The following is an 11,764-nucleotide window of genomic DNA, read 5'->3' as shown; positions in this document are numbered from 1 at the left end:
GGGGAGGGGTCCTTAGCCCTTTTGGAGCCCCTCCCTTGTGCCCTTGTTTCTTTCTTTCCTTTTCTTTTTATTTTAATTTCCCTCTTTATCTTGTAATGAGGGGCCCATTATATAAGGCCCCCCTTAATGGACCCTTCTCCCTTTTTGTTGACCAGTTTAGGGCGCATTTGACCTTCCCCCTTTATAACGGAAGAGGGGGCGCTCTAAACAAGCAGACCAGGAAGAATTTGATTAAGTTGTTTACGTTCTTGTCTGGTCTCCCTCCCTCGCATAGAGAAGAAAGAAAGGGGGGAGAAAGAGGAGAACGATGCTGCAACCAAGGAGGAAGTGATCTGAAGGAAGGTAAGGGAAAATTCAGAGAATTGTCTCCGCTCCCTTCTAATCTTCCAACCCGTCCTCTCCTCCACCGTGGAGATTGCTTTCCAAGGAGCACGGCCGACGGTCGTCCTACCCGCTCCCTTTCGACTCCCTGTAGCAACAGCCAGGAGTCGTGACCCCCAAATTGCAGCGCGGACAATTCGGTATTTCCGATTGCCTCCCAAGGACACGGCCAAACACCCGTCCTTCCAGCCCCGCCGGTCAACGGTCGCGCTCACCTCTTCCGTCGACCAGTAGCGACGCCCAAGAATTCACGCCTCCAAGAGTGGCGCCGATGACTCAGAAATCTTCCTGTGGATAGCTCCTCAGGTTTGATGACCCCAACGAGAACGTTGATTCCCCCCTTTCATGCGGGCCACCCAGGAATTCCACCATCCTAGAGAAACGACGCCGCCGTCGTTCTGCTAGCCGCTTCAGTGGGTCAATTCGTTGACGATGGCTGGGCCTCGGTCAAGTTGAACCCCAGCCACCAGATTCTATCCCTCCGCCAAGGAGTCTATCACTGCTGCGCCCAAGGCTGCCTACAGGAACTCCCACGGGAAGCCTCCGTTGCCATTGCCAGCTCGTGACGGTTTGGCCCGCCTCCGGCACCAGACGCCTCTGGAATTCCCCACCCCCCTGCGAGAGAACAATTATTGCTGCTTGCCATTGCCAAACAACCTCCCCGGGTTGACTATCACAGTTCGCCCGGACGGGTTCGGCAGTGTCGCTTGAGCCCCGGCATCACCGTTGGTCGCTCCACCGCCTCCTCTTCCTCCGCCCTTTACCTAGAGCTCCTGCCCATCAACACTAGTCAAGCCATCGTTCGACTCTCCGGCGCCTCTCTACCACACCAGCTTCAACCCCCGCCGACCGTCGACGAATCCTGCACGACGAGCCACCGCCGACGAGGTATGCCATCCTCTCCCATCGTTCGTTTATTTACCTTTTGCAGTATATTTTCGTCATGACTCCACCGCGCTCGGGCTAGGTAGGTGAGAGAGGTATTGAGAGAACTACAACATTTGAGTGTCTTACCGGTGCGGACAACTACGTCCATTACGTGCAAGCCCTACGGATAGATTCTGTTCAGCCGTCACTCTGACGAAGTTTGAAAGGCCAACGTCACCGTCATTCGGCGACCCCGTCCAATCTTGGAGCTCTGCGCCTCCCTCAAGTCGGAGCCTGCAAGTACGACACGTAGGACATCCATTCATCATGTCATAGTTACATAACCCGTTAGGGTTACATCCATTGGATGACGACACCATCGACGTTCGCTACCATCATCCCTTATCGGTACCGAGCCACCATACTCGGTGCCGACCGGACGACGTCCAAGACGACGTCCGGCATCAAGTCACATACAACTTTAAACTCGTATAAAATTGACATTACTTCAACGTTGTATAATGCACAAACCATAATATGATTTCAGGTGAAATTTAATTTCAAAATAAGAGAAATTTTATTTCTAATGTAAAAGATATATGTAACATCACGTTAACAAAGTCAAAATGTTTCATTGAAAAATGAATTGTGAAGATGTTCAGTTCTGCTGACGACTTTAAGGCCAATTTCCTGTTGGTTGGTATTTTTTCAGCATATATGACCATTATGAATTGAATTAAAAATAGTATAAATTAAATATATAAATTATTTACCCTCTATCACCTTATAAAGAAAAGCTTTCAACCTTTTGGGTAAGAACGAGCCTCTATTAAGGGTTGCAGCCAACCGCAATGAAGAGGTTTTGATTTTGTGGTGATATTGAGAGCACAATGATCCCTCTCAAGTTCCCTGAAACCTTTGATAGATACAATATAATTAGATGAAACTTTAAACTTATTGTTTCATTAATTAATATACTCTAACACCTAACAGGCTTTGTACACTGAATTATGCTTCACATTCATTCCTAGAGAAAAGTTGGAAACTTTTAAGCAAGTGATTGACCAAATTTCTTGCCACCAATAATTAATCATTTTCTCCCCACACTTGGGTTGATGGCATAGAATCACGAACCAACTGACTATAATTGATTTATTTCGCGTCATTAGCTATTTTTAAGTGTTAGCTTAACATGTCATTTAAGTTCACTCAATCCATGTCCCATAAATAAATGTCTGAGGACTATAAAAACATATATATATATATATGAAAATTTTATATAGTCTGAGGACTATAAAATTTTCCAGCTAAGACCAAGGCCAACCAGCCTCAAGACTATGATTTTGGGGCTTTCATGCATAGTTAATCACTACCTTCATGTGACCTCATCTTTGTGCTCTTATTTGTGATCTTTTCATGTTCTTGTTTGCGACCGGTTAGCTCTGATGGTTTTAAAAAACAACATTAAATTCCTCTAAAAAATTATATCTTGGGTGAAATGTATCATGAAAAGTCAAAGTTTATGTGTAAAGAACTAAAATGTTCAAATGTATTTTTAATATGACAGTAATAATATATTTCACTCATATAAATAAATTACATTCTTCTCTCCTATATCAAATCATCCGTTTCATAATCTACCCCACTTGCTAATTTATGCTTATATCAACCCTAGTCCATATTCGATTCGAGCTTGTAAACAAGATTTTAAGTTTTATGGTCTACATCAAAAGCCTTTACATTGAAATTTTAAGGCTTTTTACATATTCGTAGCCCATTAGAAAGACACTGATTTTACAGATTCATCACGTTTTCATTCTGTTGTATTGGGTGTTTGGAAAAGTTATATTAAAGCACAATTTAAATAGTATTAGATTATTAATCATTTCTCCCTCTAGGGAAAATCTTTACACATCATTAAATAGTTTTCGTTGATTAAATATTTGTATACATTTATTGATTCAAATAAAAAGCCAACTATGATCTAAATTGATAATGTCATTTTGAGTGTAAGAGACTCGAAGGCCGGGCATATGCTCTGAAACAAATACGGTAACAATGACAGAACTTTCATACTAAAATGAGTTTTTCTCTAGATAGGGAATAACCTCAAAGTTGATAAAGAAAAAGCAAACATGGTGCATCAATACCAGCATGTAAATAACATTATTCAACTTATAAAATTATTTGAATAAAGTAAAATAAGCATCAGTATGTCTATGATTTTCCTAATTTCTGGTACTTTAAAAAATTTTGTCTTTTGTTACAAATATAATCTAATCTTACAAGGCAGAATGTGTTTTTATGGGACTATTAAAGGCATTTCTAAGGACTTATTTCAAAATAATGTCTTTTGACACATGTAAAAATCACATTTGTGGAATTCCTTCTTTTTTGGACATGGAAAACATTCAAAAACACATCATTGTTGTTGGGTTCCAGGGCATTAATCTACATAAAAACATAAAACAATTCCCAGTAGAACACTTTGAATGTAATGTAAATAACATTAACAAAACCATGAGACAAATCACCTATGGACGGATCATATTCATGATTCCTTAGACCCTTGAGTGAGACTGATGGAGCGGCTCAGCTTTTCAGCATTTAGGTGGATCACGATGGCCATGGCACATCGAATCACCTCTTTCACCTTGATGAGCTTTGTTCACTCGCTATTGTTGGCATCATCCTAATCCCATCATGAATGGAGAGGAGCTATGGGCAGGAAGGGAGAATAAGGGAAATACTCCTCAACATTTCTGGAAAGGGTGAATTTTTTTCAAGGCCTTCCCCTATTTATACTGAGTAGTTTTCATACAAACTCCCAAGCTTTAGGTATATCTTACGATGTCTAGTAGACATTTTGTGTGTGACCACCTAGCCGCATGTATCAGTCTCGTTAATGCTTACGCCACCCAATAACCATAATTGGCCTTCCAAATTAATTAACAGTACCATCCTATAGATTAATTAATGACCAACCAATATAACCTCGTCGATAGGTTCAGTCTCTAGTTTGTGGCTGCCAAACTGCCCTATAACATGCAAAGGAGTAAGTATCAACTCGTACAGGGAACCTGTCCCTCATTTGTCAATGATAAAATGTATTTCTATTAGATTGATCTAATCATACTTACTTGTCTACTTGCATTACATCAATTATATATGCATGTTATTCAGAGTAAAATTGCTAATTGTATTTATATAATGATATTTTGAATTTTATGATTTTCAGTAATTTTAGGATTTTTCTGACAACATATTCTGAAATAACATCGATTATATATTCATTTTATTAATCTTAAAATTTTTAATTGTATTTATATAATAATATTTTTAATTTTATGATTTACAGTAATTTTAGGATTTTTCGGACAACATATTCTGAAGTAAAAAAATCTTCCAAGTAAAAATGTGAATTTTCTAAATTTTTCAACATTATATTCATAAAGCTATTATTTTACTAAGAAGGAATATATATTTTGGCTGACATTTAATTTAATTTGAATTTTGGAATATCATTTAAAGCCTCTTCCTACAATGCCACATGTTGTCGTTCAATTTGTCCAATGACAACCAACTAGCAGTTAAGGTTAATTACTAGCGAAAACTAATCATTAACATAAGGCATTATGTCATCGCGAGTACCGATGCATTAATGGTATTTATGAATAACGATTTTGCGCTCCAACTTTTATTTTCACAGGATGACATGGCGCTATCAAAAAATAGATGAATTTTTTTTGCAATGAATGCTGTTAGTGGCCTAAAAAGAGGTGTGCTCATGTGGCACGCTCTGACACATCCCCGAGTCAGACATGACAACCTATGAATAAATAAAATATTATTTAGTAATATTTATGGTTTTTTCTCTTTTTTAAAATGTGACACAGAACACAATGGGATCTGTTAATTGCAAATGATTAGGAAAAATCTGAGCCAATCATCAAATGAAATTTCACGATGAGACAAAAGTCTAATAGAATGACATGACGGTGCAAACGAGGAGAGGAGAGAAATATATTTTGATCAAATCAAAGGTTGGCAATCATCCAACTTCAAGGCTTTATATCTGATGATTCAGAAGTCTGATTCAGCTAATATTTTAAGGGTAACTTTGTCTTTTATGTCTTCAATCCATCCATATGGTTATATCTATAAATTGAGCTCCCCATCTTTACAAAAACATCTTTGAGATCACTTCTCCCTAGAGAGGCAGACTAAAATAAAGTGAAGTCTTGAAGGTCCATCAAGGGTGTTCTTGATGTCTTCAGTGATTAGAGAGGATCAACAGAGAAGTGGGGAGGTCTATGTGCATCAAAAAGATGCCTTGATCTTGCAGAATATAGGGATCTAATGTTACCTTATTGCCTTAAATTGATTATTTCTTCAACACATTTAGGATCATCTATTACTCCCATCCATCAACAACATCCATCATCATCTGTCATTATTCATGTCTTTCATCACGTACCATTCACCTAACGTGTCACCTATATCATCATGATCTCATAATGTGTCCCCTGTCCACCAATTTGAAAACTTAAATCACTGACTTTCCCCATTTTATCCTTGAACTATTATTACTTTCATAATGTTTCATCTCATTGCTTCTAATACATCTTGCCTTCACATCCTCCTCAATTCTATTAAACCATAAACTAGTAAACCCTAAATTGGTAAACCGTCAATCACACATTTCTTATCATTAATTCTCATCGCACCATCACCACTTTCATGTCTTCCTTCATACTAAGATCTAGTTTCCACTCACTTTATCATGTTCTATTGCTAGTATAATACTCATCCTCTGTTTTAAATTACGACTATCCCTATCTTCACCATTGCCTTCATCCTATCACTATCTATAACACTATATGTAATCCTTCTTACCTTCTTGATTTCAACATATAGAGGGAACTCATCCCTAAGATCCGTTCCCTATGGAGACGACCCTTGCTCATCACTCACTAATCGTAGTGTTTTATGGAAAAAAATTATAAATATTATGGATTAAACTAAATTTATGACGACATAATTTTACCCTATTTTTGAGTTTATCATTTACCATGTATATATATCCTCTCATCTACTTGACGCTCCTTGGAGAATTTAGGTTATGGTCAACTGTCAAACCCTAGTCGGTCATCCAAGTTATAATTAAAGTGTTTTCAAATCATCAGAGAACTAGTCGTCGATGTGTTATCGTATCATCCTCCTTGGCTTGTCTCTTCATATGTAGAGGGCAGATTATCCTATCTTGACCTGTCAATCATCTTCATGAACTTATTGAAGCATTGGAACCAATATTTTTTATAATTCCATGATTTAGATCTCATAGGTCATAACCAAAGTACAACCACCCATCCATACTATATCTTTGGTGCCTAAAACCTAAGGACAACTTACACATCCATAATATGAATCAACCTCATTAACAGTTTGCTATAATACCATTCAAGGATTCATACGCATCTCATCATACTACAAGACATGCTTCAAGACTAGGAATCTCTGCAATACGATCTCATCATAATTCTCTAAGTTTGATCATGTATTCATTGTCTTTATTATAAACATCACATGTGCACTATAATGAATACAGTCTATAAATGAACATTGAAAGGAATATAGACTGTGTAATTAGCTTGCCAAGACATATGTCAATATCCATAATGGCCGCGCAAAATTGTGAAGTCATTATGCCAAGTCAATAGTCAACTATATATGTTTTTGTTCCCAAGGCACATGGTGGTGGAAAAATATATCGAAATGATTATCAATAATAAAAGAATATGTGTTGTGATTTTTAATGATTTAATGGTTTTCAGGATTTGATTGACATCAAATTCTTTAGAAAAATATTTTCCAATATCCAAACCCTTCTTTAATGGATTTTTAAAATTTTATTTGGGATGACTTTAATTTTCAAGGAAAAAATATATTTTTATACCTTTATATGACCTTTATCTTGTTGAAATTCAATATATCATTTTATAACCTTGAATATCCATCTAGGATGGGTCCCCATTTGATATGATTGAACGGGGACCAATCACAATTTCCGGTGATGATTTGTGCAACTAATCATAGAAAAAGTTTCCATAAAGGTCAAAGATTGTCCAACACCTTTGTATTTGTGTAATACATGGGTTATGAAAACCAACCCAAAAATGTCTGATAAAAATTTCAGGCTACAGATGTTCGTTTATTTTCATTTATCAATACTATCACCTCATCATCCATTCTTTCTCGTATTAATATGCGTATACAATAAGTTATTCATCTTAATATTACTATAATTAACACCATTTTGTCTCACATTTTCCAAGTCCCACTATTAGTCCCTATTTAAAGAATATTGAAGCCTTAATTATTATTCCTTATGGAGCTGACCAATACTCATTATGGGCTAGATTTAACTATGTGAGTACATTTTTATAGTTTCAATATTATACTCAAAATTACTAACAAAAAATTAAAACCCTCTTTTTGAAATTTATCAAAGATAGAAAGCCGATTCAATAAGAAAAATTTGGAGTTTTTAAAGCTACTCCATGTGTAGATCCAACTATCTAATGTATCTCAAACTGAGACCATAGTTTTGCAATACTACCCTCCACCAATCTATAGCCATAGAACTATTTGGCAGGAATTTTCATCTAGGGAAAAATAAAGAGAGTAATAACATAACCTTCTTCTGGAGTCTAAGTTTTCCAAGATTTTGAAGTGATTTTGTACGTGTTTTATTAACCATTTGAGTTCTTTTACGAGTTATTCCAAAACCCAATACATTGGCATCATATAAACAGCCTTAAAAAATCTTAATTATTAATGGAATTACATTTAATTCAAGAACATAAGTAAAATGGATGAAAATTGGTTATGTCAATATTTGAATTTAATTGATCATTGGTAATTGAGATTATTAAATAAATTTATAAGCCTGTACATAATAGATTTTTTAGCTAGTGATGAGTACAAGTTGTCTCCTCAGGGAATGAAGATTACGGACTTAATATTTTTACAGTGGTTTTAGTCGATATGAGAAGAGATAACTCTTAATATGAAATCAAATGATGAGAAAACATTAGGGGAGATAATGAAATAGAGTGAAGGAGAGTAGATAGTGATATAAGAAATTTGAAACGAACAAGTGAAAGTGGGAGAGAAATCAGGATGACGAGAGGCATGATGTACGTAGGGTACAAAATGAGTCAGATACGATGATGGAGAAGTAATTGAATGGTAGGATGATGGTAATATGAGATTATGCAGACGTACAGAGGTTGTGTGATGGTGGATTGTGATCATGGAATCAAATTACCTTATAAATGATGTGGAGGAAGAGCAATGTGAGGCAAAGACTCTTACCATAGATCCTTATGTTCTGATAGGATCACTGCAATGTGCAAGTGTCGGTAAGCTCTCCCTCTTCTTGAATGATTCTTCCCACACACCCAAGGCACCAAGAACACACTTGATGGATCTCTAAAACTTGCTATCTTTCAATCAGGCCACATGAGTAGGAAGCATGTTTAAGGAATATTTTCACAGTGATTCAGGCCTACACTTATAAACCATAGGATATGGATGGAAAGAGGAGGAGACAAAGTTAACTTGAAAATTTTAACTCAATCAGACTTGTGGATTGTAAGATATCGCGATTTGAATTTAGAGCAATCCTACTAATGATTTTTCTCTCGCCTAGTCATTGGCACTGACGCTTCCTCTTTTCCGTTTTGCTCAAGTGTCGAATCATCAATATTCACCCGCTTTAAAGCTGCCATATATACCTACAAGAGGAAAAGACAGAAGTCATTTTTTATTTCTCCATTCTTTCATGATGTGGCATTGCAACGCCATGCCACATCATGTAATATTCTTCTGTTTCTCTCTATTTTTAAGTGAATAACGCACCGATGCACATCATTCACGTTAGGGAAAAAAGGGAATATTCAGGTGCAACACATGTTATCATGTGTCTAGTGCAACACATGTTATCATGTGTCGTATCCGTACTTTATCTTTTATTTTTTTAAAATGATTTGCGGTGGTGCAAGTGCGTGACACGTGTACTGCTGCAACTTTTGACTTTTCTTTTTCTTATTTTTTTATTTTTTTTCTCGATTTCCGATCACATTAATTGCAATTTAAATGTCTTTATTTTTTCATTGGTGCATTATGGCATTGCGATCTGCAATGCCATAATCAAGAGTTACTATTGGTCAGTGTATTAGTGTGTCAAGTAATGATTGGTGCATTATGGCATCTTCATGCCAAAAAAATGTGTTAGTGTGACAGATAGTGATTAGAGCATTAATGCATCGCAATCCGCTATGCCATAATTATGCATTTTCACAATGATGAGTGCAGCTAAACATTCCAGACGTGCATGATTGGTTGTCATACGAGGAATTGAATGGCGACACGTGGCAGGCACATTTTAAATCCATAAAAAGGATTAATGAGAATATGTTAATATCATAGCATTTATCTTCTTCATCTTGATAACACATGTAATTAATTATTTTAATGCATAAAATAATTATGCCTTAAAATATCGAGTATACCCCTAAGTAATGGCTTTGCAACACCCCCAACTTAATTCATTGCTAGTCTCCTAGCAATGGCTTTGAACTTTTATTGGATTGTTACTCACATAGTGATGCAAGAAACCTGAATATGAAGTGTTGGTGATATCAATTATACCTCTAAATAAGAATATTTTCATGTATTGCTGGACTGCAAATGATGAACTCCCTCATGGTTTCACAAAAAATTGATTGTCTTGAGGGCAGCTTATTTCTCACTGGGTATGATAATATGATTAAGGTGATGCCCTCTCTTTCCTTCCGACCTAAGGCACTCTCTCACTTGTAATGGCTACATTAACCTCTAAGATTCCCTAGTAACATTTCTCTTACTTGAAATTTAAACGGTTAACATTCTTCTTCTAGTGTTTGAGCTCATAAAATCAACCGTGTTTCAAAGAAACATGGATGGTGAAATTTATATCTAAGGGAGAAGAAACAAAAGAATGGTGGATGGCTCAAAGAATGGGTAAGGGTAAGTAAGGGATGTTGGGTGGATAGGTAATACTTTGATAGCTTACTCCGAATTAAAGATGAATGAGCGGAATACACCAGAAGGTTCTAGAGGAAAATGATGATAAATGATAATTTTAAAAATGGTAGACTACATAAGTGCATGTCCACATAAGCATAAGATGATCAATAATTCCTCTAACTAAGAGGTGTTTGATCAGGAAATTCCATGGACAATTCTTCTCTTGCTACTAGAAAAATGATGAGATGAGATGATGTAGAAGAAAACAAAGGGAAAGATAAAACTGAGAGAATATCGTGAAAAAATGGTTCCACAAAGAGAAAGAGGAGAAAGATATGGGAGTAGATTTTATCACAAGTAATAAGGGATAATGGTGTAGATAGGTTCCTATGGGATAAACAATTCATTTACGGCTAGGAACTGTCTCAAGGTTGGCTAAGAGAGAGGGTGAAGCTAATTCATTTATAGATGTTTCAAATATGGCTTAAGGTAGCTCAAGAAAAAGTAATTATGTGCTTTAAGATTTGAATAAGTCATCACTTCTAATCCAAGAAAGATTCGAGTTAATAGACATCCCTATCATTTGAGAGATTCAACAAGTGGAAAGTGGTATGATGGGTAGTTCACTCAGCACTCAACCTTGCAAAATAGTATTTCAATCCTTTGATTTTCATGTATGTTCCTTGCCCTACCCAATTTCCTAGCCACTCAGATAGAGATCATAGGTTTAGAATTGTGGTACACTCAATCTGCTACAAAATTTTAACTTTTATGTCCAAATTTCTAGGATTTTAAAGTGGAGAAACTTTCCAAGGTGGGGTTGGATTAAATAAAGGAAAAATTTTGAAAAAAATAGTGGATTTTTTCTAAACTCAATTTACCCCCCAACTGGAATTGATTCATATATTATAAATTATTAACAATCATCTCCCCAAACTAAAAATATGCATTGTCCCTATTGCAAGAAATAAAGTTTTAGGAGAAGAAATGTCAAACTGTGATTCTAATGCTTTGGACTCTTCAAACAGATTTTTTCATGTAACATGACAGGCGTCGGGATCGAATGGTTCGTGGTACAACAAAGTGATAGGGGAAATCATGTCATTCAGCAGAGATGAATACTGTGGGCAATATGCAAATGATAACACTACGATAAAATCGATGAGAAGTATAAAACCCAGCATCTATGGATGTCGACATCCACTAAGTCATGATAAACAGGGCCTAGGAATGCCACTAGGCTCTCAATGAGCCGGACGATGGATTGAAGGCTGTCGGTGTGAGCACAGCAACTGCTGCTAGTGGAAGCACCTTTGACGCACCAACCAAGGTTGTACCAATAGAAACCTATCCCCCTGAATGTTATTCCTATCCATCACTACCCTAACCCAGGTGGTGGAAAAAAGATCGAAGGCACTAAAAGAACTAGCATGCTGCCAAAAGG

At 36.6% G+C, this 11,764-nt stretch overlaps 1 long non-coding RNA gene across 2 annotated transcripts; it reads left to right on the top strand.

Annotated features, from left to right (window-relative positions):
- The first annotated feature begins 219 nt into the window (after nt 1-219).
- On the top strand, nt 220-1,381 carry LOC144713285 (uncharacterized). Of its 2 annotated transcripts, none has more exons than XR_013583992.1 (2): nt 220-1,269; nt 1,353-1,381. It is a non-coding gene; the product is annotated as an uncharacterized LOC144713285 (long non-coding RNA). The 2 variants fall into 2 exon arrangements; XR_013583993.1 differs by having other exon boundaries at nt 1,349-1,381.
- The last annotated feature ends 10,383 nt before the right edge of the window (nt 1,382-11,764 follow it).

The sequence above is a fragment of the Wolffia australiana genome, chromosome 15, assembly GCF_029677425.1.
Source record: "Wolffia australiana isolate 7733 chromosome 15, ASM2967742v1".
Taxonomy (NCBI): domain Eukaryota; kingdom Viridiplantae; phylum Streptophyta; class Magnoliopsida; order Alismatales; family Araceae; genus Wolffia; species Wolffia australiana.
Note: the sequence above shows the minus strand (reverse complement) of the source record. Positions and strands in the feature narration are given on the sequence as shown.